This window comes from Sturnira hondurensis, unplaced genomic scaffold, assembly GCF_014824575.4.
Source record: "Sturnira hondurensis isolate 20B ecotype Veracruz unplaced genomic scaffold, ASM1482457v3 Scaffold0004711, whole genome shotgun sequence".
NCBI classification, from domain to species: Eukaryota; Metazoa; Chordata; class Mammalia; order Chiroptera; family Phyllostomidae; genus Sturnira; species Sturnira hondurensis.
Window position 1 is genome coordinate 1348790 of NW_028077342.1, and position 9934 is coordinate 1358723.

Here is a 9934-nt window from a genome sequence, read left to right on the forward strand (position 1 = left end):
TTGTTCAGTAAGCCTAAGGTGCCTGGCCCAGACTGCAGCCCAGACCCACACTTCCCCCTGGCCTAGATTAAGCCCAGGGGATACTGTGCCCTTAAGACAGAGCAGAGGCCTATCTAGTAACCTCCCACTCATCCCCACCAGTTATTCCTTTCAGGCAGGTGCTTCAAGCCATGGAATTCCCTGGCCAAACTATTCTTGCCAAACTCCGAATCTAAGTGCACAGGAGTGACAACATTAGGAAGGATGAAAGAGAGAAGGAAGGTAGCACAAGGACTGGAACCTGGAAAGGATCTGCAATAAATTTCATCCCATCAACTTGGTGGGTATCTGGTTCCTACTTGTGTTAGGAGCTGGCATTTTCCAGGAGCCGTTTTACTGTTCCCTTCCTCCTGGAGTGATAATGACAACCAACCTATCTGTGGACCTGCAACAGGTGACACATCTATAGCAATCATACATAACAACAATGACAACAAATAAATAAATAGCCCTGCCTGGTGCGGCTCAGTGGATTGAGCTTTGGCCTGTGGACCAAATGGTCACTGGTTTGATTCCCAGACAGGGCACAGGCCTGAGTTGTGGGCCAGGTCCTTGGTATGGGGCACACGAGAGGCAACCACGCCTTGATGTTTCTCTCCTTCTCTTTCTCCTCCCCTTCTCTCTAAAAATAAATAAATAAATAAATAAAACCTTTAAAAATAAACAAACAAACAAACTGACTTACCTGGAACTTATTCTGTGCCAGGCACTGTGCTAAGTACTCCACATACATGAACTCATTCAATCCTCATAATAACCCAGGAAGTAGGTGCTGTCATTGTCATCAACATCTCCCTGTGCCCATAAGGAAACTGACACAGAGAGGTTCAGTGACTTGTTCAATGTCGCACACCTAGGAAGTTGTCGAGCAGTGTGGGCAGCTCGGCCATGCTCTTAATCTCCTGACTTATGTAGTCTCTCCACACTGGGCTCGCATGTTGAGTGAAGCATCCTCAACTGAGTGTCAACAGAAATGGACTTTCAGAGTGTATGAGCAACGTGTTTGTTCAGCAGATGAACTCTCAAGGTTGAATTGCAAGGAAACTGGTAACTCACATAAGAGAAAACACAGCAGTGGCCTTGAGTTTTCTGTCAGATCTGTGCAAAAAAAAAAGTTCTTAATCATTAACACACGTCCACACTGTAGTCAGACATAATTTATGCTGTTGCACGTACTAACATCAAATACTATTGGTTCCCCCAAATTCCACAATTCATATTAGTTTCACTACTAGTTAATCTTAGTTCCTACAGCGTGACGTGCATTGGCTCTGTAAGGTTCCTTTATTCAGCAGGCTCGTTAAACATGCATCACGCACAAGGCAATACGTGGGATCTGGAGCCAGAGATCAATGCAATACCCAGCCATGCACCCCAGCAGTTCCGTGCGGCCATACCTCATGCTGAGCACTGTGGGTCTCAGCAGACGCCTGATTTGAAAACTCTGGGGGAGCAGGGACTTCTGCGTCTGTCATACAAACAACATAGTGGGTGCCCAACAAGTATTTTGAATGTATGAGCACGATGATTCAAATGAAATTTTTTAAGTTGTGGCTTTTGCCCACAGAAAACTGACAGTATAACTGAGGAAATATCACATTTGAATAATACTTAATATTTACCAAAGGTAATTAACCAACTAATTGGCAAATATCATCCAATTGAGTCTAAGAAATTTTGTAGCTATCTGTTCTCATAGCAACTATGAGCTGGGGAGGGACAGGAATTTGACTACTCAGGACAAAGGTGGAGATTTGAGACCTAGAGCCCTGTTGAGTCAGAAGGGTTTTTGGAGGTTAACTCATGCAGCCTCTAACCCTGTCTTCAAACAGTGTCCTTCCTCCACCTCACCCCACAGCTATTGACACATCCCGAGAGGGCAAAGGTGAGGAAATTGAGAACTGGAGGCACCTAGAGTCAGAAGGGATTTTGGAGGTTATCTCATGCGACTTTTAACAGTGTCACAAACAATGCCCTTCCTTCACCTCACCCCACAGCTATTGACACAACCCCTCATTCCACAATACGGCATTCAGCGTTCCCTCCACAGCATCTCTGACAAGCGATCATTCAGCCCCTCATGGGGTACAGACAAGGTTTTATTCACGTCAGCTTGACTGCTGGTCCTTTGTTAGACAGCTCGCCTCAGTACACAAATGCTCATTAGATGAGGCTGAAATTGTTCTCTGTATCACTTACCCTGAGGTCTGCTCTCAGGAAATGAGACAAACACGTCCCCTCCCTCTTCCACATATCAGCCTTTCCCGGAAATAAAGGAACATGTCCAAGGCCACCATTAATCTTCTCATCCCCACCACCCACCTTGTAATTGTTAAGATAAAAGACAGCTTCACAGAGGAACCAGGGAGGAGATATACTCAATGAAACATTTTTTGAGCATTGGATTAAGCAGGGCTCTGCCCACAAAGAGATGCCAATTTAGTGGGAGAAAAACAAAACATAAAGTGGCTCTGGCTGATGTAGCTCAGTGGATTGAATGCTTGCCTGCAAACCAAAGGGTCGCCAGTTCAGCCCTGGCTGGTGTAGCTCAGTGGATTGAGCACAGGTCTGTGAAGCAAATGGTCACTGGTTTGATTTGCAGTCAGGGCACATGCCTGGGTTGCAGGCCAGGTCCCCAGTAGGGGACACATGAGAGGCAACCACATATTAATGTTTCTCTCCCACTCTTTCTCCTTCCCTTCCCCTCTCTCTCTATAAATAAATAAATAAATAAATAAATAAGATATTTTCTTAAAGATTTTATTTACTCGTTTTTAGAGAGAGGGAAAGAGAAGGAGAGAAATATCACCCACTGGGAACCTGGCCCGCAGCTCAGGCCTGTGCCCTGACTGGGAATCCAACCTGCGACCCTTTGGTTTGCAGCCTGTGCTCAATCCACTGAGCCATGCCCGCCAGGGCAATAAATAAAATCTTAAATTAAAAAAAGAAGCATAAAGTGGTTGCTGTAATGTAGGGAGATTAATGTGATACCTCAAATGTGGTACAGAAGAAGGCAAGCTAGCTGCTACTGTTCTCAAGGAACACTTCACAAAAGTGGCACATGAGCTGGCCTTAACAACTGAGAAGGGGTTCAATAGGTGGAGAATCTGAAGAGCTTCAGAGAAGAGAACAACGTGTGATAGTTAAAATGAACAGTGTTTTCCTAGAGATGTGGGGGGAAAAAAGAGGTTGGTGTGGCTGGTAGGATGTCTATAGAGAGAAAATGAAAATAAGGTCAAAGAAGTAGAAGTGGCGTGACCCTCCCTGGTCATGAAAAAGTGAATAGACTTTACCTGCTGCTCAAGGCACAAGATAAGTTATATATAGTTTAAAAGCAGGAAAATAAAAGTCCAAGCACACCATAGATTCAATTTAAGAATGGATTTGGGTGATAGTGGCAGGAGAGATTAAGGTTTCACAATATACCACTAAACTATGGTTGTGAGTCCAGATGCCTGCGGGGGCCAGGCAGATGGCATACACGAATGAAATGGGTCAGGTGAAGAACTGTGACAACTGAGATGTGAATTTTGCCCCCCCCAAAAAACAACCCCCCTCCCCAAACAGTGGCTGCTGCTTGGTTCCAGTCAATAAATGTCACCTAGGAATGGGGGAAATCTGACTTTGACATGAAATCTCTCAATTGTGGATGAAAACTAAAGCAGTAGTTCTGGAGTAATGGTAGTGCCGCTTAGGAGACGAAGGGTTGGTCTAGTTGGGACGTGGAGAGCTGATGGGAAGAATAATGCATTCCATTTTAGACGTTAAGTTACAGGATCTGTGGGAAGCTAGGTGAGTCATCTTTTGGACACATCATGAGCTTGAGAAGACTGGAGAAAGAAAGTTTAGGTTTAAAGGTTTAGGAGACATGGATATCTAGGGAGAAGGCACACAGAAAAGAATGATCTTGTTGGTGCTTTCCCAAGAGGGAGAGAAATCCTGATCACTGTTTCCCAGACCCTCTATTGGATCATAGGCCCAGGGAGTTTTCTAGGTGCATAGACTGTGCTGAAGATGAGGGATTGGGCAAACAGGGGCATGCTCAAAAAGGAAGAAAGGGAGAGAGGAAAATTTTACCCCAGCATGGCCTGATTTCACATCAGCCAGTTGCATCAGATTATTTGGGGGACCTTTTAAAATACAGATATATTGGCCCTGAATCAAGGCCAGCAATTTGCTGAAGCTGCTGGTTTCAAGCAGGAGCCTAAAGCAATGTCTTTCTATGGTCTGTTGGCCATTTCAGAACTTAGGAAATGTAATGGTCAATTCATTAGAAAAAACATCTGGAAGAAGAAAAAAGTACAGATATACAGCTCCACCACATACGTGTGCCTAAATATTTTCCTTGATCATTCCCACTGTGTGCCACCTCCTCACTTCATCATTTTAAGGAGAAATAGTCTCTAAGTCTCACAAGGACCTTAGAAACCACCTTGTCTAAACCTTTCCATAATTCAGATGGGGAAGCTTCCCCTCCCCCCAAAAATAAGAGAGAATTCCAAAAGTTAGTAAATTACAAAGCTAGGACCATAGTCTGTAATCTCATGAATTTGTCAGTCCTTTTTTCTAGGGGGGAGGGTGCTAGCATGTGCATGCATATATGTGTATATGTGTATGCATGCATGTAGGGGTGGTGGGGAGAGAAAGGGGGAGAGACAGAGGGTGCGCAAATCTCACTTGTCTTTCACCAAAACGCTGATCTCCTGCCCTTGGTGGGTGACGTGCAGCAATTCCATCTTCCCTATTGAGCCAAGGAATACCTGTGAACATTGCATCCTGACTGATATCTGGCACCTTCATCAGTGTAGCAAGAACATGTGCACATAAATATATACACTCCAGCGGATGCATAGGCCTCATGAGAAAAGCAACACTGGAAAATCCACAGCAACCAAACACCCAAGAATGCAAAACAGAAAGCCCTGCATCACATTAAGGAACAGCTGGAAAACTCTTTCCATACCTCTCAGAGCCCTAGAGTTTGCTGTCCAGCTGCTTGGCCACAGGGAAGAAAAATGGTTATCAGAAGCCTTTCCCCTCAGAATAGATGCAAGTCATGCTGTGATTTTCAAATTCACCCATCCATCTTTTACCACCTTTCTGGACATCAGGGATTTGGGTCTGAAAACCCTGACTCTCAAACCCAAACCATGCACATGTGGCTGAAAGCCAGGAGCCAAGGAGTGCAAGGGGAAAAGAGTGGATCACAGCTGACAGCAGGAACATCTGCTTGTTTAAGAGTCTCCACATAGTGCCCTGTATGTAGAGAATGCTGCTGTCTTTGGGGGAAAAGAGACCCCAGAGTAGTTGACATACAGTGGAGCTATAGACATGAACACAATTGCTGGGGAAGCACAAAGGAGGTACAGTCAAGTAGACTAAAACAGTGTTCGGTGAGGCATTCTACAGGAAGTGTTGTCTCAGCCAAGTGCCGAAGGATGAAACTTAACCAGGCAGGAGAATAAACAGGCACTCCACACGGAATGAGTAAAATTTCTATTTGATTATTTTTTATATTATGTATTTTCCTGCTGAAAATGTTTCATCTTTTAGGAATGTTTGTCCTTATTTCTTGCAGTACAGTTGTAATAGTTGTTTTAAACTTTAAAAAAAGATTTTATTTATTACTAGAGAGAGGGGGAGGGAGGGAGAAAGAGGGGGGGAAACATTGATTGGTTGCCTCTCATACGTGCCCCGACTGGGTACTGAACATGCAACCCAGGCACGTGCCATGACTAGAAATAGAGCCAGTGACCTTGCACTTTGTGGGACAATTCCCAAGCAACTGAGCCACACTGGCAAGACCATTGTTTCAAATGTCTTGAGAATTCCAACATCCATGTCATCTGAGTACTGGGATCTCTCTTCTTTTTTTAATGACTTGTGAGGTTTACTTGTTTCTTATGTCAGGTTATTTTGGATTATACCTGAACACTTTCAATATTATCATATGATAGTGTGTGTCTTGGTTAACTTGTATGGTAAATTCTAATTTTTTAAAATTTTATGAGGCAATCTACTGCATTAGGTTAAGGCCACAAATTCTAACCTGCTTCTGTAGGCCATGACTCTAACGTTTTCAAAGTGTTTGCAGTGTTATTCAGATCAACAATCAAGGGTCAACTATAAGAGAGAGTGTACACAGCCCACTTGAAGGGCACACCTGGAGCACTCACCTTGGGTGATAGGGGAGGCTGTGCCACTGGACCTTACAGGACACCTACTATATTAGGCCACACTACCAAGACAGGAAGTCAAAGCAGCTCTACCTAATACATAGAAACAAACACAGGGAGGCTAACAAAATGAGGAGACAGAGAAACATGGCCCAAATGAAAGAATATAACAACAGTCCAGAAAAGGAGCTAAATGAAATGGCCCTGTCTTGGTGTGGCTCAGTGCTGGCCTGCGAACCAAAGGGTCGCTGGTTCAATTCCCAGTCAGGGCACATGCCTGGATTGTGGGCCAGGTCCCCAGCTGGGGATGTGCAAGAAGCAACCACACATTGATGTTTCTCTCCCTCTCTTTCTCCTTCCCTTCCCCTCTCTCTAAAGATAAAATCTTAAAATAACAACAACAATATATATATATATATTATATATATATATATAATATATATATATATACATATACATATATATATATATGTAAGAACTAAACAAAATGGAGACAAGCAAGCTACTAGATGCAGAGTTCAAAACACTGGTTATAAGGATGCTCAATTAAGGTAAGGGAAGAGTACATGAACTCAGTGAGAACTTCAACAAAAAGATAGAAAATGTAAAAATAGAGATAGAAGACACAAAAATGAACCAGTCAGAAATAAAGAATACAATAACTGAAACAAGGACTACATTACATGGAATCAAAAACAGAGTACATGAAGCAGAAGATCAAATCAGCGATTTTGAACATACGGAAGCAGAAAACATCCAATCAGAACAGCATAAAGATGAAAGAATCCAAAATGATGAGGATACTGTAAGGAGCCTCTGGGACAACTTCAAGTATACCAACATTTGCCTCTTGAGGGTGCTGGAAAAAGGAGAGAGAGAGTAAGGAATTGAAAACCTATTTGAAAAATAATGAAAAAAACTCCCTTAACCTGGTGAAGGAAATAGACATGCATGCAAAGAAAGTGCAGAGCATCCTAAACAAGATAAACCCAAGGAGGCCCACACCAAGACACATGTTTAAAATGACACCGGTTAAAGACATCTAGGAGCCTAGTTGGCTGCTAATGCCATTAGTGAAATGTTGACTTCTTCTGGCTTCAGAAAATGGAAAGAAGCAGTATAGCATCATCTGTACACCAGCCTTTTGAGACATGAAGACTATTATTCTGTTGACAGGCAAAATTTTTTTTCTCAAGACAAAATTCCTTTTACCTTTCCTCACAGATCCTATTTCCAACTGTTATAATCATTTTCCTTTGCTCCCCTCTGAACATGTTCTTATTTCCAGCACTCTTAAAATGCAAGATGCAGGCAGAGTGGTGAGAGCAGGGTAGAGAGAGGGAGAAGGAGGGAGACAGAAAGTGGGTGCTGGGCCAAAGAGACTTGTAAGGATATGGCCTGAATTCCAACCTTGAACTTAAAGGACACAATGACACAAAACACCTGTGGTTATCTTACCCCATTAGCACTGAGGTTCTCCCATCAGAGACTTGTCCATGTTGATAAGGAATCAGAGGACAATAAAGAGGTGATGAAGCCCTGGCGGGTGTGGCTCAGTGGATTGAGCACAAGCCTACAGATTTACGGGTCACTGGTTTGATTCCCAGTCAGGGTACATGCCTGGGTTTCAGGTCATCCCTCGCACATTGATGTTTCTCTCCTTCTTCTTCTACCTCACCCCTCCCTAAAAATAAATAAACAAAACAATAAAAAATAAAGAGGTGATGAAGCCTTCAGGGTTAAGCAGCAAGGAACCCTACTGGCTGCGCTGGGGCTTAACTCCAGCTCAGCCTCAGGTCACCTGAGGGGCTCTGGGGGAAGCTTCTTTCATTCCAGGTACACTCCTGCTCTATCGATGACATTCTGTTATGTTGAACCATATTAGATTGCCAATACTCAGCTAATTTCGACTGGCACAAACAGCAATATTATGTGGTTCAGCTTAGTACTTTCATCTATTGTAGTCATGTGCCTGTTCAGCTACCATACCACTTTCCCAAAGAATAAATGTATTATGTACACATGCACACACACAGCACTGCTAGCCTGGCAGCTCCTTTCTGGCTGAAACAGAGCTAGATCTCTGAAAAACAAAGAGGCCTGGCTTTGCTGTGCTTGCTGATTTCCATGGCAGAAATGACCTTCACCATTGCCAATTATCAGTGTGATGTCACACTGACTGTGGAGTTGGGAAGACATGAGTACGATTGAGTCTTATGAGATGGTACAAGCAGGCTATAGTACACCGCTACTGTGCATGTCCTGTGGAACTTAGCACATAATCCCAGACTTAGCCTGATGGCAGGTAGCTGTTTGCCAACTTGAAGATCGAGCCTCCTCATGAAGAATCCAAGCTGCACAGACAATGCCAGAAATAATGACAACTATTTTGGCACCTTGTTTTACAGTTTTCCAAATACCTTTTATATCCATCTCACAAGAGGGAGACAGAGTAGGATTTCATATTCTTACCTTATGGATGAGGAAGCTGGGGCCCAGATAAGTGAGGGGAGAGCCCAAGGTCACATGGTCATGGGCAAGCCACGACCAGGCAGGTCTCTGATGTAATTTCCAGAGCAAGCTGACACTCTTCTTGCTGTTGAACTCTGTTCACTGAAGATTGGCTCCATCTTGGGCTACAGAGAAGATATTGCCTGATTCATGGGATGGGAGCTGGGATGCTGGAGACTATTTCTACCAGCTGCCCGCAATTACCCTGAATAGTGGCTGCCATGAACATAACCAGCTGTGGAGGAAGCCACATGAGGCCACTTGTCCTTTGTTCCTCTGCTCAAGCCAGAAACATGTTCAACCTTGGTATTAAAAATGAGAGAAAGAGAGAGATTGAATAATTGAGAGACTGACATGGAGAAATTCAGACTGAGGAGTTGGGGTTATGAAGAAAGGAGGGGGCCCTGGCTGTTGTGGCTCAGTAGATTGAGTGCAGGCCTGCCAACCCAAATGTTGCCAGCTTGATTCCCAGTCAGGGCACATGGCTGGGTTGCAGGCCAGTTCCCCAGTGGGGGTGGCTGGGTGGGTGGGAGACAACTACACATTGATGTTTCTCTCCCTCTCTTCCCTTCTCTAAAAGTAAATAAATAAATAATTCACTAAAACAATAAAACTCTAAAGCCACTGTGTCTAATGACTGAACCGTCGCAGTGTAGGATCTGACTGCTGGCAGTGAAACCGGAAAAGACACCGGTGTTCGGGCTGCCTGCCACTACCAACCCCAATAAGCAATGACAGCAATTGAATCTTTATGGGTGCTTTATTCAGATGGCCAGAGATCTGAGAAGATGGTGGGTTCACACCCTAAAAGACCGTGTTACATTTTCTTCCCAAGATAGGAGTTTTAGAACAGAGAACAAAGTGTGATGAAGGAGTTTGAAATTCAAGGAAAATTAGATAAAGAAACTGCAGCATTCTTGTCCTGGGCAGTCAGCTGTTTCCAGGGGCAGGAGGCCCTCTGTCTCTCCCTGGAACACAATGGCCTGGGTGCCACAAGTTGTCCCCAGGCGGTGGTCTTTAGGGGTGCCCCAGGAAGTCAGCTGTTTCTCCTAGGAGCCAGGATAGGCCTTATCTGTAGTTCCTGAAACAAAAGCTTTAACATACGCATTACTTACTGGGCTTATGACTATTTACCTTAAAGTAAAATTTTCCAACTCTTGAGTCCCCTATCAGCAGGTGCCAATGGCTTTTCACAGGGCCTTGGCCTT

At 44.0% G+C, this 9934-nt stretch overlaps 1 non-coding gene across 1 annotated transcript; it reads left to right on the plus strand.

The window, feature by feature from the left end:
- Positions 1 to 4188: 4188 nt before the first annotated feature.
- Positions 4189 to 4324, plus strand: LOC118986951 (small nucleolar RNA SNORA2/SNORA34 family). The gene has a single exon (XR_005066485.1). It is a non-coding gene; the product is annotated as a small nucleolar RNA SNORA2/SNORA34 family (small nucleolar RNA).
- Positions 4325 to 9934: the final 5610 nt, after the last annotated feature.